Source organism: Callorhinus ursinus, unplaced genomic scaffold, assembly GCF_003265705.2.
Source record: "Callorhinus ursinus isolate GAN/ISIS: 27379988/994484 unplaced genomic scaffold, GSC_fseal_2.0 scaffold8, whole genome shotgun sequence".
Classification (NCBI taxonomy): Eukaryota; Metazoa; Chordata; class Mammalia; order Carnivora; family Otariidae; genus Callorhinus; species Callorhinus ursinus.
Genome location: NW_027397070.1, coordinates 37,938,138 through 37,962,409, shown reverse-complemented (window position 1 = coordinate 37,962,409; position 24,272 = coordinate 37,938,138). Strand labels below are relative to the sequence as shown.

At 45.7% G+C, this 24,272-nt stretch overlaps 1 long non-coding RNA gene and 1 pseudogene across 1 annotated transcript; both read left to right on the top strand.

The window, feature by feature from the left end:
• The first annotated feature begins 449 nt into the window (after positions 1-449).
• LOC112822302 (uncharacterized) lies at positions 450-10,750 on the top strand. The gene is made up of 3 exons (XR_003207671.2): positions 450-1,432; positions 8,185-8,305; positions 10,373-10,750. It is a non-coding gene; the product is annotated as an uncharacterized lncRNA (long non-coding RNA).
• A 5,425-nt stretch (positions 10,751-16,175) lies between these two features.
• LOC112822301 (multifunctional methyltransferase subunit TRM112-like protein pseudogene) lies at positions 16,176-16,532 on the top strand (annotated as a pseudogene).
• The last annotated feature ends 7,740 nt before the right edge of the window (positions 16,533-24,272 follow it).

Below are 24,272 nucleotides of genomic sequence, written 5' to 3'. Positions count from 1 at the left end.
GACAGTTGGGTTTTTCTCTCTTAGTGAGGAAGAAGCAAGAAACCTCAACACTGCAATTTCCTCCCCACCCCAGAGTGATGGTGACAAATTCTGAGTCTCCGGGGCAGGGACAGTGTCTCTCCGTGCCCTGTTGAGTGTTGCCTGCATCATGGTGAAGAAATAAGGAGGTGAAAGGCAAGGCGGGAGGGCACAGCATCGGTGCTTAGGGGTGGGACTCAATTTGTCTCAAGAGAGAAGACTTCAAAGGTGTTTCTCTTCCCGCCTGTGCCAGACATTTGCAAGCTAACTCTGCCTCACAGGAGCTACACACCCCCTCTTCATTGGCCACAAGCCTTTGCAAAGGGTCATGCCCAGAAAACTGAGCATCCTCCTGTGTCTCGAGCAGGAAGGGCACTTGCTGTGGGGGAGGAGGGCAGAAGTGTATGGCAAAGTGTAAGTGCCCAAATAGAGTGTGCTGTGGGACAGTTCTTCCCTGATGTCCCTGACACCATCACCTAACTCAGAGGCAGCCAGAGGGGAGTCCAGGCTATAGTCAAGCCTTTCGCTGAAACTGGTATTATCAAAGACCTCAGGCTTTAATCACTACTCCAGGAGACAGAAGGGGCAGGAAGGCAGGTTCTGTGTTCATTCAGCTACCTGCTCAGCTAAATGATTTGGAAACCAGCTCTGTAGTTAGACTGCCGGGTTCTAGTCCTGAGCTCCTTCCCTGACTACCCTCGAGGCTGAGAGCAAGTTACCCAGTGCCTCAATTTCTCCACCTGCAAAATGAGGGGGGTCACTGGAACTGGGCTGCAATGGAGATGGAATGAGAGAATCCATATGCACCTGGCACATAAGAACGGCTCAGAAGATGGTAGCTGCTATGAGCATTATTTTTTCCAGTTAGGAACTAAGGATCCTGAAATCTCAAGCTATTCAAGGTGAAGTTAACAAGAAGAGAATCGCCAAGTCTCAGGGTACAGAAACTTACTGACACCCTCAGTGAAATCGAACCCAGCTCCTCCAAGGCTGGCGGTAGAAGTGAAATTCTCACAGGGGTAGGGAAGGGTTGCAACCTTCCTCACTCACAGGGGCACCAGTGAGATGCAGGAGAAACCTCCAGGGAAAGGTGAATCTTGGGAGACAGAGCCAAGAGATCCCGCCATCCTTCCCATGGGGAGAATCTCCTGGCAGCCAGAGCCAACCTCGAAGGAAGCGGATTTGATTTTATTAAGGAAGTCAACACGTTTCCTTCCATCCAACGTGGACTCTGTGTTGTTTAGATTATTGGTTTCCAGGATGTGAAATGTCATCCTAGGACAGAACCTGGAAAAAAACGGGCCAAATGCCTCTTTAGAGAGCTTCAGCCAACTATTGAAGAAAGTGGAGCCTGCCTTCCGGATACTTAACAACCAAACCATATGCCATTCAGAGAGCAACAGTAACAACTGAGGTAATAATAACAGTAAGCTTTTTTTTTCTTTTTAGCAGTTGTGATAAAAAGGCTCAGAACAATCCTGTCAAGCTAGCAGTATTATTCCCATTTTATAGAATAGGAACCTGAGGCTTGATGAATTTAAATAGCCTGCTGAGATCACGACGACAGTAGATGACTGAGTGGATATGAACTGGCACCTATTTTTTGTTTTCTTTTGTTTTGTTTTTTTTCCCCCTAGCTTTATTGGGATATAACTGACAAATAACACTGTGGACGTTGAAGGTATACAATGTGATGACTTGATACACAGATCTATTGTGAAATGATTACCACAGTATGGTTAGCTAATGCCTTCATTACCTCACATAGTTACCTTTTGTGTGTGTGTCACTTAAGATCTTAGTCACTTAAGATCTCTCAGCAATTTTCAAAATACAGTATGGTACAGTGAACTGTACATTTGATCCATAAATTTGGGTCTGTTTGAATTCAGAGCCTAAGTTCTTACCAGTGTTCTGTCTCTTAGAGGACCTTTCAACCTAGTGAGAAAAGCATGTGTAAGATCTGCCTTCTGTCAACCATCTTTTGGTAGTTATTTTCTCTTTAAATTTTGGGAAGTTTGGGGGCACCTGGTTGGCTCAGTCGTTAATCGGCTGCCTTCGGCTCAGGTCATGGTCCCAGGGTCCTGGGATCGAGCCCCTCATCGGGCTCCCTGCTCCGCGGGAAGCCTGCTTCTCCCTCTCCCACTCCCCCTGCTTGTGTGCCCTCTCTCGCTGTGTCTCTCTCTGTCAAATAAATAAAATCTTTAAAAAATAAATAAATAAATTTTGGGAAGTCTGAAGGCGCAGCCCCAAAGAAAGACCAAGTAGCTCATTTCTGCCCCCTAGAGGACATAACCTACCCTACTGAGAATAAAGACCGGAAGGCAGTGTTTAAAAAAGTGTGTTCAAAATCCCAACCTGAAGGTCCAGCCTGCAAGAAACAAATCTAAAAAGAACCCCCTTTAGTTTATGAAAGGTTGGTGATAAGAGGTTGGGGATTTTCTGGACCAGGAGTGAGAACACCCTATCAAGGGTGGGACCTGCAGTCAAGACTGGAGATTTCATTTTTAACACCGGCCCCCAGATGATTCTTATGCTCAGGCAAGTCTTTGGGAAACACAGATGCATATGATTCATTCATCCTACAAGGGTTGGAAGAATGCCTCCTATACAGCCCATTATGACTTCAGCATGGGGCAGACTCCAGGGGAGTTGAATATGGGTCCCTGCCTTCAGTCAATTACATCACCTCTCAGAGCTTTGGCTTCCTAATTTAGAAAATGGCCCATTCTGTAACTGGTATGGAAGCCAGGAGACCCAGGTTGTGCCTGCAGACAGGGTGTGCTTTACTTAATGTCCCTGACCTCAGTTTCCCTGTCTGTAAATGAGAGGGTGAATACTCATCAAGTTTCCTTCCTGCTCCAAGATCTCTGCCAGACCTCAACCCCCTGTCAAGTGGCTACAGGGAAGCCTTGAGTGACCTGCTTAGGAGGTTGGTCTCCACAAGGGCAGAGACCCGCATCCTGCCACACTGCTCACAGCTCTTCTAGAAGTAGCTGGGGTTTAGAGCTTTGCATGTCCCTGATGTTTGCATTCACAGCCACACTGTAGGATCCTTCTTTTCACTGCCGTGTGGCATGCAAAGTTGGGCTCCTGTTCACGCAAAGATGCTGGGGCAAGGAAAGTTGATTTGGAAAAGGAAAGTTCTCTAGAATCCCAGGAAGAGGGCTTCTGGAATCAGATTGACCAGTCTTCAAATCCTAGCTCTGCTACTCATTAGCATTCTATATTTGGTTTACTCATCTGTAAAATGCGCAAAAGATAGTACCTATCTCATTGGGTTGTAGTGAAGATGAAATGAGATGATGCCATGAAAAGTGCTTATATTAATATTTGGTACATAATGGGGATTCTGGAATGTCCCCTGACTGCCACAACTGGGAAATGGCAAGGCAGTTCATAATCAGTACTCCACACAGACATTTAGCACCCAACTAACTCCTTCAGGGAACTCCAACTTGACCTCTGTAATGATCTGAAATGCCAGTGTTCCCTCGCTCATGTTTAAAGGGCTTCCTGTGAAGCCAAGCCTTCCTCCCCACATTGCTCATGGTGAGTCTTTAGTGGGTCCTTGGGCTCACAGTGCCACTCCCAAGTCCTTGGAGAGTAGCACATCTGGGTTTGAGGCTGCAGGAAAAGAGATGCATGGGGGGCCCAGAGCAGGCCACGGCCTCGCTGATGTGCTTTACAGGAGCCAGCCCAACAAGCAAGACCTAGGAGGCCAACCTGGGCCCTGCTTCCCACTTGCGTTGTTTGCAGTTGAACAGTGAATAATTATTGCCCTTGCCTGTATAATATGCTCCTGCTTTTGACTAAAATGAAACAAAAATAAAATCCACAAAGACACCCAGGCACTGCAAGGTAGCAGCAAACAAGCATATGGGATTGGCCGGAAAGACTACTAATATCTAAAGAGCAAATTGCTTATTGACTGAAGAGAAAGGTCTTAATAAGAACTGGCCTTAGCCCAAAACACAGCTTCTGAACCTGCACCATCTCACTCCAACCCAAGGGGACAGCGGCAGCTGGGGGCCTGTGGGGCTGACTCAGGGGGGATAGAGGAGCTCTGGCCTCATGATTGACAAAGGGTCCCACACTCTGGCTTTTGACATTATCTCCAAATGACAGGATTGGAAGAAGGTGACATTCAGGGTGGAGCTCTAAACCCGTGTTCCATCACTGTCTATAGAGCACTTCGTGTAATATATTTAAAATATGTCCTGGAATTATCTTGCAAAAGCACATTACCTTTACTTTAATTTTCTGTGGTAAAAGCATTAATCTGTCAAAGGTCAACATTTTAAATATACCACAGTTCTCAGTAATATTTCTGGGGGGATAGGTGCATTTTTTTCATATTTTCATATACTAGAGTTTTATTTTTTATTTATTTATTTTTAAAGTAAGCTCTACACCCAATGTGGGGCTTGACCTCATGACCCTGAGATTAAGAGTCACATGTTTGATTGACTGAGCCAGCTAGGGGCCCCTATACTAGGAGTTTTAAAAAATGCACGTGGAGGGCGCCTGGGTGGCTCAGTTGGTTAAGCGACTGCCTTCGGCTCAGGTCATGATCCTGGAGTCCCGGGATCGAGTCCCACATCGGACTCCCTGCTCGGCGGGGAGTCTGCTTCTCCCTCTGACCCTCTTCCCTCTCATGCTCTCTATCTCTCATTCTCTCTCTCTCTCAAATAAATAAATAAAATCTTTTAAAAAAAAATAAATAAATAAAAAAATAAAAAATGCACGTGGGGACACCTGGACGGCCCAGTTGATTAGCATCTGACTCTTGATTTTGGCTCAGGTCATGATCTCGGGGTTGTGAGATCGAGCTCTGCATTGGGCTCCTGGCTCAGTGGGGAGTCTGCTTAAGATTCTCTCTCTCTCCCGGGGCGCCTGGGCGGCTCAGTCATTAAGCATCTGCCTTCGGCTCAGGTCATGATCCTAGGGTTCTGAGATCGAGTCCCTATATCAGCCTCCCTACTCGGCAGGGGACCTGCTTCTCCCTCTGCCTCTCCCCCTGCTCGTGTTCCCTCTCTCGCTGTCTCTCTGTCAGATAAATAAATAAAATCTTAAAAAAAAAAAAAAAAAGATTCTCTCTCTCCCTCTCCTGCTGCCCCTCCCCCTGCTCATTTTCTCTTTCTCTCTCTGTCAAATAAATAAATAAATAACTCAAAAAAAAAAATGCATGTAACTGTGGGTCAGTCTTGAGCCCCAAGAGGCCCTGGCCAGGGCCTGGAGATGAGAGCAAAGACTTGGTGCGGCCCTAGTTGTAACTGTGTCTGCACTGCAAAAAATGGTTTCTCCCAGACGCCTGGGTGGGTCAGTCAGTTTAAGCGACTGCCTTCTGCTCAGGTCATGATCCTGGAGTCCCGGGATCGAGTCCCACATCGGGCTCCCTGCTCGGCGGGGAGTCTGCTTCTCCCTCTGACCCTCTTCCCTCTCGTGCTCTCTATCTCTCATTCTCTCTCTCAAATAAATAAATAAAATCTTAAAAAAAAATGGTTTCTCTCTTTTCCAAATTGGTTTTTCTTGGGATCTCTGTGCTTTCTGGACAAGAAGGGAGAACCTGGCGAAGGGTCGGTCCTCCCTTCTCATTCAGAGGAGATACAGCTGCAAGGACAAACCCTAAAAATGCCTCTTGTTCAGCCAAACTGACAGGGGCCCCTAAGTATATTCACACAGGGAGTGTCTGTCCCGCTGTCTACACCCATTCCACCAGGGTCTGAACTACAGGCATTGCTCATTTTTCTGGATTCATGACAGCTCTAAAGCATGGCCCCAGATAGCACCAACTTTTTCACTTCTTATGTAAACTTCCAAAGCCTACAGTAAAATACATCAAAATTCTAACTTGAGTATTTGCCACCTGTCCCTGTCCCTGTATGACTGAGACGATGTGCTTGGCCTCGGTATCTAGGATCCTTTGTTAATCTGACTTGTCTCCGAAATGAGTTTCAAGGAAATAGGGTGAAAGCCTCCCTCTCCAAATTTCCTCTCTAGAAGTTGATAAAAATGTCAGTGATGGACCATATCCAGCAAGAGTGCCGGCAGCCAACACACAATCTCGGATGAATCACAGCCACACCCTTTTCTCACGCAGAGTGCCAACAGCCTAACTTTTGGAGCCCACTTTTCTCACACATAGCAGGAAAATCCAGAAAGGCCTAGAGGTGAACCAGAGAGCCCTGAGTTTGCATCTTTCTCAGGGATGAACTGTTCACTCAATAAACATATATATAAATGTTTTTTAAGGCAATATTTTTAAAAATTGAGATACACTTCACATAACATAAAATTCACCGCTTTGAAGTTCACGAGTCGATGTTTTTTAGTATATTTCCTATGTTATACAATCATCATCACTCTCTAATTCCAGAGCATTTCCGTCATGACAAGAAACCTCATAAGTCACTCTCCCTTACCTCCTCCCCCAGTCCCTAGCAACCACTGATCTACTTGGTGTCTTTATGATTTACCTATTCTGGACATTTCATAAAGTGAAATCATCCTCTATGCAGTCTTTTGTGTCTGGTTTCTCTCACTTAGCACCCTGTTTGCAAGGCTCCGTGTTATACCCACGTTGCAGCGTGTAACAGTGTATCGGTATGTCATTCCTTCTAATTGCTGAAACACATTCCATTGGATGGATACACCACCTTTTATTCATCCATGCCTGAGTTGATGGACATTTGGGTTGTTTCAATTTTTTGGCTGTTACGAAAGTTGTTATGAACATTCATTCACAAGCGTCTGTGTGGACAGATGTTTTCAATTCTCTTGGGTGTATACCTAGGAGTGGAATTGCTGGGTCATATGGCAACTGTATGTTTAACTGTTGGAGGAACTGCCCGACCATTTGCCCCACTCAGTATGTGTTAACTGAGCCCTGCCATGCTGCTGGGCTAGGAACCAACAGCCCTAAAGTGAACAGACCTAGCCACCTGCCCCCATGGAGCATACAGTCCAGGAAGAGAAGGAGGCATTAAACAGATAATTAAAAAATAGATTTTTTTTTAGCACACCTGAGGATTGAACAAGGTCATAGGACAAGAATACAGACACTCTTGAAACATCAAATCTGTGATACCAAAAAAAAAAAAAAAAACCCAAAAAAAAAAATCATCTCACAAAAAAAAAAAAAAAAAAAAACCCAAAAAACAAAACCACCTCTCAAAAAACAAAAATGAAGTTCTTGTAATTCAGCGGGTTCCTGAAAGTTCTCACCATCTGGGGGCAGAGAAACTCCACATAGGTGCTCTGGTAGCATCGGAAATGATTTACAGGGATATTTAGACTTGGAAATGTAAGCAGGGAACAGGTTACAAAGTTTCAGGATGATAATTCTTTTTTTTTTTTAAAGATTTTATTTATTTATCTGAGAGAAAGAATGAGAGAGAGAGAGAGAGCACATGAGAGAGGGGAGGGTCAGAGGGAGAAGCAGACTCCCTGCTGAGCAGGGAGCCCAATGCGGGACTCGATTCCGGGACTCCAGGATCATGACCTGAGCCGAAGGCAGTCGCTCAAACCGACTGAGCCACCCAGGCGCCCCCAGGATGATAATTCTTGATGTCTCCCTTCAAGAGGTTGAAGAAACTCTCACACTGGCTTCCTCCTCCTCAAGAGGGATTCAGGGCCACGCCTCCTTAAGGCCAAAGAGGAGGGACCACCTTCTTCACCGGCCCTCTGCCTTCCCGACTCAGCCCTCAGCAGCGTCCCCTTCCTGGCAACTATTCCCAACATTCACTTAAACAAAATCAATGCCCTACTTTTTAAAGGAGCAGTTAATTGTTCAGCCTCTTACAAGAAGAAGGGAAGCCCTGAAAATGTCAGCAATGAATTCCCAGTGATGTCAAAGTTTGATTTGACCTCGGGAGGTTAAAGTCGCCATATTTCAAGAGGCATAATTTACAAAGTTTTATTCCTGTTGAATTAATCCAAAATATTTGTACTTTGGGGGCACCCGGGTGGCTCAGTCAGTTGAGCATCTGCCTTCGGCTCAGGTCATAATCCCAGGGTCCTGGGATCGAGTCCCCGCGTCAGGCTCCCTGCTCAGTGGGGAGTCTGCTTCTCCCTCTCCCTCTGCTCCTCTCCCCACTTGTGCTCTCTCTTTCTCTCTCAAATAAATAAACAAAACCTTAAAAAAATATTTGTACTTTGACCGAGGTCCTGGGCTCAGTGCTGTGGGAAGATACAAAAAAAAAGCACAAGCATCTGCATCAGTCACTATGCTTAAGAAAGTGTGCGGAGAGAGAGAAGAGACTAGGACGGGATGCACACAGCACAGGTGAGTCCCAGGAGTGCTGGAGCTGAACGATACACAGTCATGCAGGGAGGAAGAGAATTCCCCTCGGGCTAGGCTGGGAGCCCAAGGCTTGGGGAAGGTAGTGGGACAGGCAACACACAGGCTACCAGCAGGGGAGATGGCAGATGATGGGGGCAAAGGCCCAGGGGTAGGAATTTAAAGGATATGTTAAGTCTGACAAAAAGGTTCCTGAATGAAGCTTCATTAAAAAAAAAAAAAAAAAAAATGAGGCCTCTTTGAAGTTTCTAGTTTTTATCAGATAGTCCCAGTAAGACCTAAGATTTTTCTTTCATCCCTAAACAAAGAGAGGCCCAACTACTGGGGTACAGCGATCTGAAAGAGAACACTGGATAGCCCTTCAGCTTCTTGTTCCCATGCTTCACCCTCAGTGTGGACAATGCCCTAAAAACGTAGGGGCCCTCGATACCAATGACAGTGGACACATGAGAAAAGACTCTTCCCTGATCCTGGCTGGTGCTGGATCCCTAAAGGAGCAGGGTGGGGCCTCCACTGGGGCTCTCTGGGATGGGTGGACAACCCCCTGCAACACACACACACACAGCGGTCCTACCCCTCACATGTGGCATGGGGCTGTTTGCCTTCCATCCTCTGTTTTAACACTGGTTGTTTCATTTCTGTACTCCCCAGACTTTTTCCTTGTTGTCTCCATAGGAATCTTTGGAATTTCTCTCTTCCCTTCCTTCATAGCACCAGTTCTCAATAAGGGAGCTACTATTCTCCAGGAGGTGTTTTAGAATTTTGTGGAGGCTTTTTTTGGTTATCTCAATGCTGGGAGGGGCACTACTGGCTTTTAGTAGGGAGAAATCAGGAAGTCCTCCTGCAATGTGCTGGAGAGTTCTGCAGGAATCATCCTATAGACCACACGATGTTAGAATGCTCCATTCTATAGGGGACATTTCTATAGGTACACAGGTATAGAGACATTTCTATAGGTAAAACAATCTACTTACAGTGCTTTGAGCCTTGAAACCTAACTCCATTTTACACATGAACACAATGTATTTTTTACCTACTTTTATAAGCCCAGTTTAACTATTGACCCCCTCCCAGGAATGCAATTACCACGGAAACAGAGGGAAAATTGCACTTCCTTTTGTGTCGAATTTTACGGTATTCAGCATTTTGGAAAAATCACACTACCTACAGCAACTCTACTAGTGTTTTTTGAGCTTCCCAGACAACACACCTGGGGCAGTCTGCATCTTTAGTGGTGTTGTGTGTGGGTGCAGGACGTCTGACTCCTCTGCTGTAACTTCTAGGGCAACCACACCCAAGAATTTACATTTTTGAAAGTAACATTTTAAGTTGGTGTCCTTTTCCCTTATATTAGAGTTAGATGTTTGAGACATTTGTATTTTCCAAAGATGCCACACCAATATATACCCCATTCCACGTGCTTTCCTTACAACATGACATTGATATTCCTCCCTCCACTGAGCTTGGAGCGGGGTGGGTGGGGCATGGCAGGTGAGGGGGTGGAATGCAATGTTCCTTCCCCTTGCACTTGGGTGGACCTTTGTAACTGCCTTGACCAATAGAATGTGGTAGAAGTAATGTTATGTGATGTCTGAAACTAGGTGTGATGGTTAATTTTGTGTGTCAACTTGGCTGAACCACCTTGCCCAGACATCTGGTCAAGCATTATTCTTGATGTTTTTGTGAAAGTGTTTGTGGATGAGATTAACCTTTAAGACTGTAGACTTTGAGTAAAGGAGATTGCTCTCCATAATGTAGGTGAGCCTCACCCAATCAGTTGAAGACTCAAATAGAACAAAAGACTGAAAGGGGGAATTCTGTAGCTAGTGGCCTTCAGACTTGAACTGTAGCAATGGCTCTTTGAGTCTCCAGCCTGCTGGCTCACTTTGCAGATTTCGAACTTGCATTTAGGAATTACAGATTTGGGTATATATATATATATACCTTACTGGTTCTGTTTTTCTTAAGAACACTAATATGCTAGGTCATAAAAGTCAATACAGCCTTCACCTTGCTCTCTCCTTCCTTTGGGTACTTGCCTTGGAAAAAAAGCCACTATGTTGTGAGGAAGCCCAGGCAACATGGAGAAGCCACGTGTGGATGTTCCTGCCAACAGGCACCTAGCTGGTAACCAGCCTCAGTAACCAGTGAGTGAGTAAAGGAGTGAGTAAAGGAGCCTGTGAGAGACACCAGCCCCCAGCCTTCATCAACAACTGTAATCTGAAGCCCCAGACATCCCAGGGCAGAGAATAGCCATCCTCACTGTGTTTGGTCTGAATTACTAACCAATAGAAATCTTGAGATAATAAATGATTAAAGAATTTCACTTCAAGACTTAGTTCAAAATTTTTTTATTTAAATGGTTTGATACTTGAAAGATAGCGTCCCTAGGAGTGCCTGGGTGGTTCAGTCGTCCAACTCTTGACTTCCACTCAGGTCATGATCTCAGGGTCGTGAGATAGAGCCCCACGCTGGCTCCGCACTTGAGTGTGGTGCATACTTAAGATTCTCTCTCTCCCTTTCCCTCTGCCCCTCTCCACTCTCTCTCTCTCTCTAAAAGAAAGAAAGAAAGAAAAAGAAAGAAAAAGAAAGAAAGAAAGAAAGAAAGAAAGAAAGAAAGAAAGAAAGAAAAGAGAAGAAAGAAAGAAAAAGAAAAGATAGGGTCCCTAAAGAGTGAAGATTAAAATGGTAATAAGGACTTTGCTATCAAACCTATGAAAATTGAGCACACCCTACCTAGTCTAGGGACACACCTGCCCTTGGTGACTTCCTGACCAGGTGCTTTAGGTGATAAAGCAGAGTAAGGCCCAAACCACACCCTCTAATATCTGGCCTGGAAAGATGCTACTTCCTGTCTCAGTGAGTTCCCACCCAGACCCTCAGGGGTCTGGCCTCCCACATGCACCTCCAGTCTGGGCCTGCCCACATTCCAGGGAAACCGAAGGCCAGCTTTGAGGAAGAAGCCGCTGACCAGGAGTTGACTAGCTGCTTTCCTGATCTTCCGAAAACCAGGGCATTTAGATGGATCACCTCTGGGTCCAGAGTCCTGCCCTCTGGAGGCCCAGAGGAAATTCAATCAAGCCCCAGGCTGTTCAGGAAGAGATAGAAGCTAGCCCCCCTCACCACAAGAACAGGAAGCCCAGACTGGGAAGCAAGGGTTCCGCGCCTGAGCTTTCCTTCACACGGCAACACTTAACTTGGGGATCTGAATCCGGGCCAAAGAAAATCATTCTGACAGTGGCTGGTCCCAAAGACAACAATGCCCATGATGACGGTGACATGTTCTCAAAGCAGAACAGCAGAAGGGAGCCAGGGAGGGTCCCAGCCACGAAGCTGGCAAGCCCGTGTTGAGTACAATAGAAGTTCTTCATCCCCTTGAAAAGCATGTGGGCAATAAAGATAACCAGAGTTTATGCAGGGCCTGCCGTGTGCCCGGCACCAGGTTCAACTCTTTACAAACATGGTCTTATCACATTCTTAAAATATCCTCTCAAGTAGGTACAGTATTTGCTCCACTTTACAGATGAGGACACAGACTTGGCCTGCAACGCGAGTCAAGGTGTGCTGCATTTCAAAGCCTGCGCTCTGACCCCCTGTGCTGTTATCCTGACCCCCGCTTAACCCCTGAATGTGTACTCCCCAAGTACAAGACAAGCTCCTCCGTGACCACTGGACAACCATAACAATCAGGAAACTGACACTGCTTCAATAATACCATGTGATCCACAGCTCCCAGTCAGATTTCGCTGGTTGTCCTAATGACGCCACTTACAGGTCCAGCATCCAAACTGGGATCCCAGTTGCATTCAGTTGTCATGTCTTTTAGTCTATTCCAACCTAGAACAGTTCCTCAGACATGCCTCATCTTTCATGACCTTGACAGTTTTTGAAGAGCACAGGCCGGTTACACTATGTCACGCCCTCCAACTTGAGTTTGTCTGATGATTCCTCGTGGTTTATACATTTGGGGCAGGAATACCACAAGAACGGTGCTGTGTTCTTTTCAGGGTATTGTATTAGGAGGCACATGACATCAATTTGCCCCATTCCTGATAAACACAGAGAGACTTTTAACCAAGGACTTGGAGTCATATACTAAGAAAATAACTGTAAGAGCCTAGAATTCCCATGCCCGCCCCACCGCCCAGCTCCACAAATCCCATTTTGAGGGGAAGCCAGCTGGGCAGAGGCCAGACCCGGTCTAGAAGGGGAACAACAATATCGCTGGAAGGTGTTAGGACCGAACAGGCTATGTTTGTCCAGACTCGTCCTAGGGAGGGAACGGGAGTGGTAGGAAGGAGTTCTTCCCCAGCCATTTGGGGAGCAGGGAAAGACCCCACAGGGGCATTCTCAAACAACTGGAAGACCAAAGAGCTGGACTCGAAACACGAAGCTGCCTCAGGACAGGGAAGGAAAACACAAAGCAAGAAAAAATGAGCAGAAGGACAGAGGAAAAACAGGACACAACAGTATCATCACAAAGGCTCAAGGTATTTGTTTCATGTAACTGCCTAGGTGTTTAAAAAGTAAGCTTAAAACCCATATAAACCAAGCCTAAGGATATAAAACTTATGACCTCCACATCTTAAATAAAAGCCCACTTGAAATGAAACAAAACAATGGAAAAGAAATAAAAAGTAAGCTGATTTTGATGTATCTCTTAGTCCGTAGACTTGTAGCCAAATAACCTGTGCTGATAATCCCAGATCGTTGGGGAAATTCCTCCGTCTTGCTGAGACTCACGTTTCTCATCTGTGAAATGAGGAGGAAGAGCACCTCACAGCATTGCCCCGAGGACTAAATAAGACACCCCTCGTCATGTATTTGGGCAATCCTGACTGTGTGCCGACCGCGTAGCACCACGGTTCCTGGGCTGGGAATTCAGCAGAGGACACAAGAGCCCCCACGGAGCTGACATTTGGGGGGGCACAGCCTACCAGAGTGTTCTGTAAGCTGTCATGCACTGCTGTCACGCCCTGGGCACATTGAAGGAGTCACTGCTATTCAAAGGTAATAGTGAGTGTGACCTAGGTATTGGGGAAATCAAGTCACAGAGGTGACGTAAACCACAGTAGTACCAAGCTGAGACACGAAGTCACTCCCAATTCTCTTCAGAGTCTGTTATCTGGGAAAGAAACGTGCCTATCTGAAAACCTATCATGGATGACGGGAGCAGAAAAACTCTGGAAGAATACTGACCAAACTTGTCGGGGGGGGGGGGGAAGGATGAGAGACAAAGTGTTACTCAGCTGCAGCTGCTGAGTCAGGAGCAAACCGGGCGTCGTCGTATGATCTGAGGAGTCTGGAGACCTGCTGAGTGAAAAGTTGCTCCCGGCACTAGGGCTTCGGCTTTCTCTTTGCCTTTCTGACTTTCTCTGCCTCTTCCTAAAAATCCATGTCCTCCTCACATCTTCCCAAATCCACACAAACGCTAGTGCTCACGTTTTGGTCACTATGATTTCCAGTCAGATTTCATTATTAAGCAGCTACCTCTTTTCATTGTCTCACTTTATGGGGAGCCCATTTATACACAAAAAATAAAGTTTTTAACAGAAGCACAAAAAGCAACTCACTCTTTAAAAACCTTTGCTTTTTTGCAGAAGATTGATTGATTGATTTGAGAGAGAGAGAGAGAAAGCTCATGTGAGCAAGCCCGAGCTGGGGGGAGGAGCACAGGGAGAGGGAGAAGCAGACTCCCCGCCGAGCACCAAGCCCCCAGTGGGGCTCAATCCCAGGACCCCGAAATCATGACCTGAGCTGAAATCAAGAGCCAGACACTCAACGGAATGAGCCACCCAGGTGCCCCCCCAAAAATGTTTTTGCTGGGGAGCCTGCCTGGCTCAGTCAGTAGAGTACGTCACTCTTGACCTCAGGGTCATGAGTTTGAGCCCCATGTTGGGTGTGGAGCCTACTTTAAAAAAAAATAAGTAAAAAAATAAGTTGTGGTGTTAATATATACATAAGACAATATTTATCCTTTCAGCCACTTATGAATGTACAGTTCAGTGGCACTAAATCCACCCCCAGGCATGGGTAGCCAGCATCACTATCTGTACCCAAAACGTCTTCATCATCTCCAACAGAAACTCTGTTCCTACTGAACAGAGGAACTCTGTTCCTTCTCCTGCCCCATCAGCCCCCAGAAACCTCTCTTCTACTTTCTGTCTCTGTGAACTGGCCTCTCCTCAGTAACTCACATGTGTGGAATCAGACACTATTTACCCTTCCACGTCGGGCTTATTTTCTGACATCGTATTTTCAAGATCTATCCAAGTTTCAGCATCTATCAAAATTTCATCCTTGTTTTGTGGCTGAATACTATTCCATTATATATACCTTGCTTATCCATTCGTCTGTTGATGGACATCATTTGGGTTGTTTGCACCTTTTGGCTACTGTGAATAAAAGCACTATGAAAATGGGTGTGCAGGTTATCTGTTTGCGTCTCGGCTTTCAGTTCTTTGGGATACATCCCCTGAAATGGCGTTGCTGGGTCATAGGATAGTTCTATGGTAGTTTGAAGCAACTCACTTTTGAGGGTTTTTTAATGAATACGTTTATACCCTTACTTTGTTCCATAAAAGGATTTGAGATGTTTAGAAAAACACACATAATAAAGAGGGAGAAAGAGTTCAAAGAACTGTGGCAAAGGGAAGACTGGTTTGGAGCACCTGGGTGGCTCGGTCAGTTAAGCGTCTGCCTTGGTTGGGCTCAGGTCATGATCCCAGGGTCCTGGGATTGAGTCCCACACTGGGCTCCCTGCTCAGCCCAGTGCTTGCGCTCTCTCTCTCTCAAATAAATAAACACAAATCTTAAGAAAAAGGTGGGGGGGAACTGGTTAGTGCTTGGGCAGGGCGGATCTGCCCCTCAGACATATGCTCATGTCTTCTTCCCTCCTGGGATGTGCTGCCACATTCAGAAGGCTGTTTCCTTGGCAGATGACCCGGCTGCCCCACATTGGCGGAGTTGCCTCTCCAAGCAGCACACTTGACAGGGGCTTCACTGTGTACCCGAACCGGGTAGAAATTGGCACCATAACCTGAACCACACCGTGTTTCTCCTGAATTCAGACCTAGGCCTGGGTGGGTCCTTTAAGGACCATCGAGGGCAACCCTCTCAACACCCAGATGAGGAAAGATGCAGATCAGTTAAGTGCCCCCAAGGGAAAAGGCAAAGGGTGCAAATAGCAGAACTGAAATTCAAAGCCCTATGTCCGGATGCAAGCCGAGAACCCTCCCTGCTGCTTCTCATTTCCATGACCCCGCTTTCCTTTGCTTCAGCTCTGCAAATTCTTCACTTATTTGGGAAATTATGATGTTCTTGTTCTTTTTAAACTTCTCCAAAAATTATGCAGTTTCAAAATTCTGAAGGCTAAAATGACTATGATGTGGTCCTAAATAAGGTGGACATTAACCGTGTACCCTGGGAGAGACGCCACAGATCCCATTGCTGAAGCATAAGCTGTGTTACTTATTTTATAAAATTTTCCATTAGCTGGTTCCTCAATAAGAGTGTTGCTTCCTGGTTTCCAGGGTGATTTTTTAAAAATCTCACTCAAACACTAATATCCAGATGAGAGTGGACACGAATCCCACATGCCAGAGCTTTGTGATGACCGAGCTATACCTCGTGATGGACCCCACATCAGCCAAACATTCACCGAGCTCTGGGTGACAGCAGGCAGACGGGGGCGGGGATGAAACTGGACAGACCCTAAGGATCCTGCTCCATCTGGGCTTCCATTTCGATGCTAACATGAACTGCTTGGCTTTACTTGTGTTTATTGCTTGTTGTTGTTGTTGTTGTTGTTTTCTGCCACTAATTTTTTAAAACTTTTTCTTGGCATTGTGGCGACATGAAGCTGCTCACGCACAACCTGCTGAGCTCGCATGTGCGGGGGTGGGGTGGGGTGGGGTGGGGGCCCCATGGCTTCCCTCTGCGCCTCCAGGCCACCGAGGTCCGCATCAACCCCGTGGAGTTCAACCCTGACTTCATAGCACATATGATACCCAAGTTGCCTCAGGTCAAGGTGCCCAAAGGGCCGATGGAAGGGTATGAGCATGATGGGAAATTCCTGAGGCAGATGCACCACGTGCTGCTGGAGGTGGGTGTGCTGGAGGGCACCTTGCAGTGCCCAGAGTCTGGACGTCTGTTCCCCATCAGTCACGGGATCTCCAACATGCCGCTGAGTGATGAGGAAACCGAGACTTAATCGTGCCAGGCGCTAGTTTTTCAGTCTGTAACCAGGAATGTTTTGTTGATGTAAATCCTGTTTGCTAGGTCCGTCGTGTATCCCCAAACCTGGACCCAGTGACACACGAAACACAGTGTTCTTGAGCTCGATATATTTCTTTTTCTCATTAAAGGTTCAAAACAAAACAAAACAAAAAAACCCCCCCAAAAACCCACCTTTTTCTTTTAGAACAGCTTTAGGTTCAGAGCAAAATTAAGAGGAGGTATAGAGATCTCCAGTTACCCCTCCCCCACGCACACACTCCTGCAGAGCCTCCCGCATTATCAGCATCCCCTGCCAGAGTGACACACTTGTTACAAGTGACCAACCTACACTGACACATCATAGTCACCCAGAGCCCATAGTTTACTTTAGGGCTCACTCTCGGTGCTGTCCACTCTATGGGTTTAGACAAATGTGTAATGACACATATCCATCATTAGAGTATCATGCTGATATTATACTTTCACTGCCCTAAAAAATCCTTTGTGTGTTTCTTGATTTTTTTGGACATATTTCATCTTTCACTAAAACAATGCCCTCAGAAACACTGCAACTTCCTCTCTTCCCTCCATGAGTCACCTTAAAGCACACTGGTGGTTTCAGGACTTCCTCAGTATTTTTCTAGATGTGTCTTATATAAATTGACAGGCTTTCCCTAGAAGAGGTCTAACAGATCTCCTCATGCAACTTCAGTGCAATTCCTCAAACCCTGTAGATGTGGCAGAGAGGGTGGTCGTGGACTCTAGCACAAGATTGCCCGGCTCCAAATCCTAGCTCTTGTTTTGTGCCATCCTGCAAGGTGCCTCATCTCCTTGTGCCTCATTTTCTCATCTGAAAAATGGGGATGATAGTAATATAACCTACCTCATTAGGTCACTATAAGAAGTGAGTTTATATATATATATACACACACACACACACACACACACACATAAACATATATGTATATATACATATACACATAAATGTATATATATGTATATACATATACATATATATATAAACATATATATATATATATGCCTTGGAGAAGTGTCTGGCACTTTAATAAATTATTGACAAACCTCTTGCCTACACAAGCCAGGCATCGCCAGGCTTTGGGGACATAATGATAAATAAAACACAGATCCTGCTTTCAAGAGGGTTATTCAGAGGAGAACACAGAAAATACACACATGGAAAAGCAACATCACATGTTCTTATCATGAACATTTTTTTAAAGGTTTCATTTTTAAGTAATCTCTATACCCTACATGGGGCTCAAACTTACAACCCCAAGATCAAGAGTTGCATGCTCTACCAACTGAGTCAGCCAGGCGCCCCATCATGAACATTTTTTTTTTTTGAACATTTTTAAACAAGATAATACCATATCACTCTGTGTTCTATATGGAAACTTGTTGCTATAATATTACCACTGAATACCAGCATCTTCATTTAGAATTTGCTAAATGCCACCATCCATTAATTCACCAACATTTATCGAGCACCTACCATGTTGTAGGCACTATACTAAGCACCTAGGACATAATTGTGATATGGACTCAAGTGTTGACATGTCATTCTCCCCAGCCTTCCCTCTTCCTCCACCTTCTATGCCCCACTCAAGAGTGTCTATGACTGCCTTCTTGGTTCCTGAGCTTCAAGGTAGAGGGGAGAGCTCAGAATTGAGAGAGGTTGGCTTGATTTACATAATTGAAGTGGTGTGGGGGTGGACAGGAGAGATATACAGATTTGAGTAAGTTGGAAGAAGGGAGATTTTGGAGAGTAGCTGCTGTGATGAGTGTGACTTTGGGGACATAGACACAGGATGAGGAACTTTAGAACTGCTGGGCACTCTACAGTGTAATTCCTTCTACCTAGCCTTGTCTAGAGACTTCAGTAAAGACTCCAGGCCTTTTGGACGTGAACCTGGTGCTTCTTTTGAATATAGTTCCATGCTGAGACTGGCTGTAGTAGCCAGCTTCCAAGAAGGCTCAGTGAGTCTTGCCTGCTGGAATTCATGCCCTTGTGTGGCCCCCTCCCACACTGAATAGGGACAAAAACTGTGTAACAATAGGATACTGCAGAAAGGAAAGAGTGGAACATCTGAAGCTATATCCTAAAAGACACTGCAGCTTCTCCTTCATTCTATTGGATGGATCACTTGCTCTCAGGGCAGTCACCTGCCATGTTGTGAGGATCCTCAAGCAGTCCTGTGGTCAAGTCCATGTGGGAGAACCAAGGCCCCCCTCCAACAGCCAAGATACTCTGCCAGCCACATGAGTGAGCCTTCTTAGAAGTGGATCCTACAGCCCTGGCCAACAGCTTGCTGCAACCTCACGAGAGATCCCCAAGCCACAACCACTCAACTGAGCCACTCCAAAATACCTGACCTGTGTCAGATAATAAACAGTCACTATTATTTTTAAATCTCTAGGTTTTGGGGTAAATTACTGTGCAGCTAAACACTGGCTATGAGGTGGCTCATCTTTACTGAGGTACCCAAAGCTACCTGAGGTCCCTGGCCACCTCAACCCATAAACACAAAAGAGGACACAGCAAGAGTAATACTTGGATCTCACTTCCCTCACCTCTTCTGCTGAAGCAAGACCTGGACCTGAGATCTTCTGTAAATTAACGACTCCCCCTACTTCCTTAGGAAAATGACAAGTATGCTTGTGAACTGGGAGAAGAGGCATATGTCTCCTGTGTGTTTATGAATCTCCTGGGTGCGGTTTTCCTGTCTCTTGCGGGCATCGCCGATGGGTTCTGAGATAACACTGTTTCCCGCTGGCGCCATGCTGCCACCAGGGGTCAGTGCCCCTGGCCAAGCACCAAAGTCTCCCACCAGGCATTGCTGCTACCTTCCAAGTATTGCTTCTGAGCAGTTCACTGGACCAAAGTGAGGAGCTACTCTGTAATGGTGTGGCTGAAAGATGCTTCTCTCCTCTCCAATGCAGTGTCCTTATGCTATGGTTCTATTGAGAGTTTATGGAAATAATTTGTTTTTACTCACAGCCCTCTCTCTCCTTACGTCTCAGACATGTGTCCATATGTTGAGACTTCCACTGAGTGACCTGTATGTTGTTATCAGGATTTTTTTTAAAAGATTTTATTTATTTATTTGACAGAGACACAGCGAGAGCAGGAACACAAGCAGGGGGAATGGGAGAGGGAGAAGCGGGCTTCCTGCGGAGCAGGGAGCCTGATGCAAGTCTCGATTCCAGGACCCCGGGATCATGAACTGAGCCAAAGACAGATGCTTAACGACTAAGTCACCCAGGCACCCCTGTTATCAGGATTTTTAGTACCCTGTAGCGCCCCAGCCTTTGTTGCTGGGTCAGGCTCAACATGGTTGCAGGCAGCTCTAGGCTCACATCAGGCCAGTTTGGCAACACTAAGGAAGAAAAGAATTTCCTGCTTTAGAAGACATAACTCCCAGGGAATGGCGCTGATTGGCTGGGCTTGGGTCTCATGCCCACCTCTTGGGCTCTAGACAGGGGAAGGCAGGGGACTGTGCTAGACAGCCCCACCAGGATTACCCGGAGCTCTCCAAAGGAAGGAGGCATGCTCTCACCCTCAAAGCAGTAGGGAGGGAGGGGAAGGGATGGTGGCAGATTAAAACAACAACTTCCCGCTGTCCTTCAGTTTCTAGACCTGCCTAGGCATCCGAGTGTGACCTCCAGCATCGGACCCAGTGATCCCAGCCATTCAAGGTCATGGTCCCTAACTGAGGAGTTTGCTGTCTCCAGAGTGGGGTCCATCTATACCACTTTCTTTGACTTATTCCATGTGCTCCTTCCTCAGACTCTAGTTCAAGGGTGAGAGGTCATGACTTTTGCACCCTCTTTATCGTATTCCTTCTAAACTTCCCTGAATGTTGCCCTTTGAGTTGCCTTTCCCTGCCATCCTGATGTCTGCCTGTACTTGCCAAAAGTCATTCCCACATAACCAAATTTAAAAAAAATGCATAGATTTATAACCTCCTGTCTATTCTCCAGCTTTGAGTCCAGCTGTGAGAATTTTACGGCAAGACACTCAGGGGTCCATGTGTTACATCTTTACATAATGCAAGTATGGCAGCCTCCCTCCTTCCTACCTCATGATCCCATGTAACTTTGAGGTGAGTAATCAGACAATTGCTCTTTTTGTGACCAGAGGAATCTCTTCTGCTGACAGCCCCATGGGTTCTTCTTGCCACTGCCAATAGCCCTTGATGATTGTCTAGAAACTGACCCATCCTCATTGGATGTAGCATTTCACCAGTGTCCTGGCAAAGTGCCTGACAGTGTTCTCTGCTCACAAACTGCCTTGCGCATCTTCCTTAGACTGCCAAGGAGGTGTGTCGGTCCTTTGTAGATGGATCAGGTGATTTGTCAAAGAGCAAGAAACCATGGGATGGGCAAAGATTCTAATTATACAGTGCTGTCATGCCCTCAAACAACACAAAGGAAAAGTGTCACTGTATTAATTTCCTAAACCTGTGATAACAAAAGTACCACAAACTGGGGGGCTTAGAACAACAGAAACATATTGTGTCCCAGTTCTGGAGGCTAGAAGTCCAAAATCAGGGTGTCAACAGGGCCATGCTCCCTTGAAAGCTCCAGGGAAGGATCTGTTCCAGGCCTCTGTCCTAGATGCTTGGCCTCTCGCAGCATAACTCCAATATTACCTCATGTTCGCCTTGTGTTCATGTTTCAAATCTCTCCATTTTATAAGGATACCAATCATATTGGGTCAGGGCTCTACTAATGATTGGGTGGGGTATTAACTTGATTACCTTTGTAAAGTCCCTATCTCCAAATAAGGTCATATTCGGAGGTCCTGGGGGTTAGGTCTCCATGTATCTCTTTTTTGGGGGGAGGGACAAAATTCAACCCATACCAGAGACCTAGGCCTTCAAAAGGAGGTTGTCCTGTGGGGTTCCTTTCTCTAAACTTCTTTCTCTGTACTCCAAATTCCCCTCTTCACAGGCAGCTGCCTCTTCTGTGTCCCCTGGTCCAGGGCTTCACCCTGCCATTGCAGAAGCTCTCTTCTGGGACCTTGCCATCTGCTAAGCCATTATGACCCTAGAGGGACAGGGTGGCCCCACAGTGGGGATCCCACTTCAGTTCAGTCTCCTTACCAGCCAGAGGCATGACAGATCACTCACCACTTTTCAAACAAACAAACAAACAAAAAACTGGTAAGTCACTCCAAAATGAGCATTGGCTTTTCTTGGCAACCATACCATCCGATCTCCTATGAGGAAAAGAATCCCTTGGGGTTGGTTTATTTGTTTGGTGCATAGTTGAATTAATCATTCTCTGCAGTTCAGGGCAACCCACCATCAAGGGTCAGCACACTACCCATTCCTCACTTTCTCCTCTTGCTCTCTCCTCTTCCTCATCAGTGGTCTCTCCCAGTCCTGCCTCTTTCCCATAGGCACCCATTCTAGGGCTTGCTGTGAGTCCTAGAAGAGGCCTGGGTCCTTGTCAAGCACATAGGGTTGTTTTAATTTGTTTTGTACTTTTAATTTTTATGAATGGTCTATTGCTCTAGATAGTATTGTGCTTCTTACTTTTATTACTCTATTGATGTTCCTCGTGTTAAGATGATTTTTCTCACCACTTGTGCAACATAAGCTTCAACATAGTTGAGTTAAGGAACATTTGATTTCTTCTTGGGTCTGGCTTATGTTACAAGAGCCCTAAATATAACTATAATTGACACTCTCCTCTACATCCCAGAGGGGGAGAACCAGATCCGATTAGACTGAATTCTCATTCCACATCTCCCTGCATACCACCTGTACAAAGGCAATGGGAAGTTCCCCGTGTCACCTCACATAGCCCAGACACAGACATATAAATGCAGTCTGATCCTATTCACTGATACCACGAGGATGCAAGCAGCCACATCCAGGATGTGGGGATTCCATTGGACAAATGACCTGGTTTCTTCAACAAATAAATGTCATTAAAAGAAGATGGGAGGGGTAGGGGCACCTGGGTGGCTCAGTCGTTGAGCGTCTGCCTTCGGCTCGGGTCATGATTCCAGGGTCCTGGGATCGAGTCCCATGTCGGGCTCCCTGCTCGCGGGAAGCCTGCTTCTCCCTCTCCCACTCCCCCTGCTTGTGTTCCCTCTCTCGCTGTGTCTCTTTCTGTCAAATAAATAAAAATCTTAAAAAAAAAATGATAAAAGAAGATGGGATGAGGGGTGGTAAAGGAGAAATGAAAATGGGTTAAGAGATACTTAAGAGACATATTAACCAAGTGCAACGTGTGAACCTTATTTAGATAATGATTTGAAAAAGCCAACTGTAAAAACACATTTTCAAGACAATGAAGGAATTTTCAACATAAATCAGGTATTAGACGAAATTGAGTTATTAGGTTTTTTAGGTACAATAATTCTATTATTAATATGGCTTTAGTAAAGCTCTTATTTTTAGATATTCATATTGAAGCATTTATAGATGATCTGATGTCTCGTATTTGCTCTATAATACTCTATTGTGGGGGTTGGCAAATTTTTTCTGTAAAAGGTTAGATAGCAATATTTTAGGCTTTCCAGGCCACATGATCTCAGTCATAACTACTCAGCCTTGCTGTGATGGGGAAACAGGTATAGATATTGCACGCATGAATAGGCAGGCTGTGTTCCAATGAAACTTTATTTTCAAAAACAGGAGACAAGTCGGATTTGGCTGATGGGGTCACGGTTTGCCAATTCCAGCTGAAGGGCAGAAAAAAAAAAAAGGAGAAGAGCAGAAACGTGAAAAAGACCGACAAAATGTTGATATTGTTGAAGTCAGATGACAGGAACATAGTGGTTCATTACACTATTTCTCTATTTTTGTGTATGTTGGAATATGTCCATAATAAAAAAAAAATCAAACGCACTGAAGAGGTCTTTTTGCAAAGAAAGAAAACTATTTGCCTTTGACTTTTGTCCTTATCTCCCACGCTTCCTCTACTTTTGCTTGTCTGTTTCTCAGATCTGTTTCACATACCCACTCACACACACACTTTTACTTTGATATGTTTTTTAATCGAAATGAATTTCAGGCAGCCCCGTAATGCCGAGGAATGCAGTGAAATCCTTATGGTGGGTTCTCATATTCTTTCCCAGGAGGCTCACAGGCCCATTTCCTTTCAGAGCTTTATACCCTTGGAACCACTTTTCCTAAAATGGAGATTCCAGGCCTCAGGGCTGAGGCCTACTAGCCTTTGGGAAGCATTGTTGTTTTCTTATTTCTCAGCAGGAAATAGGAATGTCCCAGGGAGGATTAGAACCTTACCCGACAGCTCTGGTGAAGGGCTGGGAACACTGACCGGAAGTTGGAATCTGGTCGGAACATCTGGGAGTTCAAAGAAAGAAATGCTAAGCTATTCATCAGGCTCTATAAATTCTCTTAAAAGTAGATGACTGTGAAACAGGCAGAAGACAATGGAGCGTGTTGTCAGAGAAAAGGCATTACATACATCTCACTTGAAACTGCCCTGAATGTGTAGGCGGACTATGTCATTTCAAACTGTGGGCTGCAGATCCACCGAGGAAAGAATAGCTGTTGACCCTTCTCTTCCAAGATCCTTCAGTGGATGACAAAGGCACCTGCAAAAGCTGCCTCTAACCAACTTCCGCCTGCAGGGTCGGGATGTTCTCCATCCACCCTCTGTCAGCATCAGCCCCCAAACCGCTGCCCCTACTGGAAGGATTTCTCCCTGGACTTAGCCAATCCCCGCCCTCCAT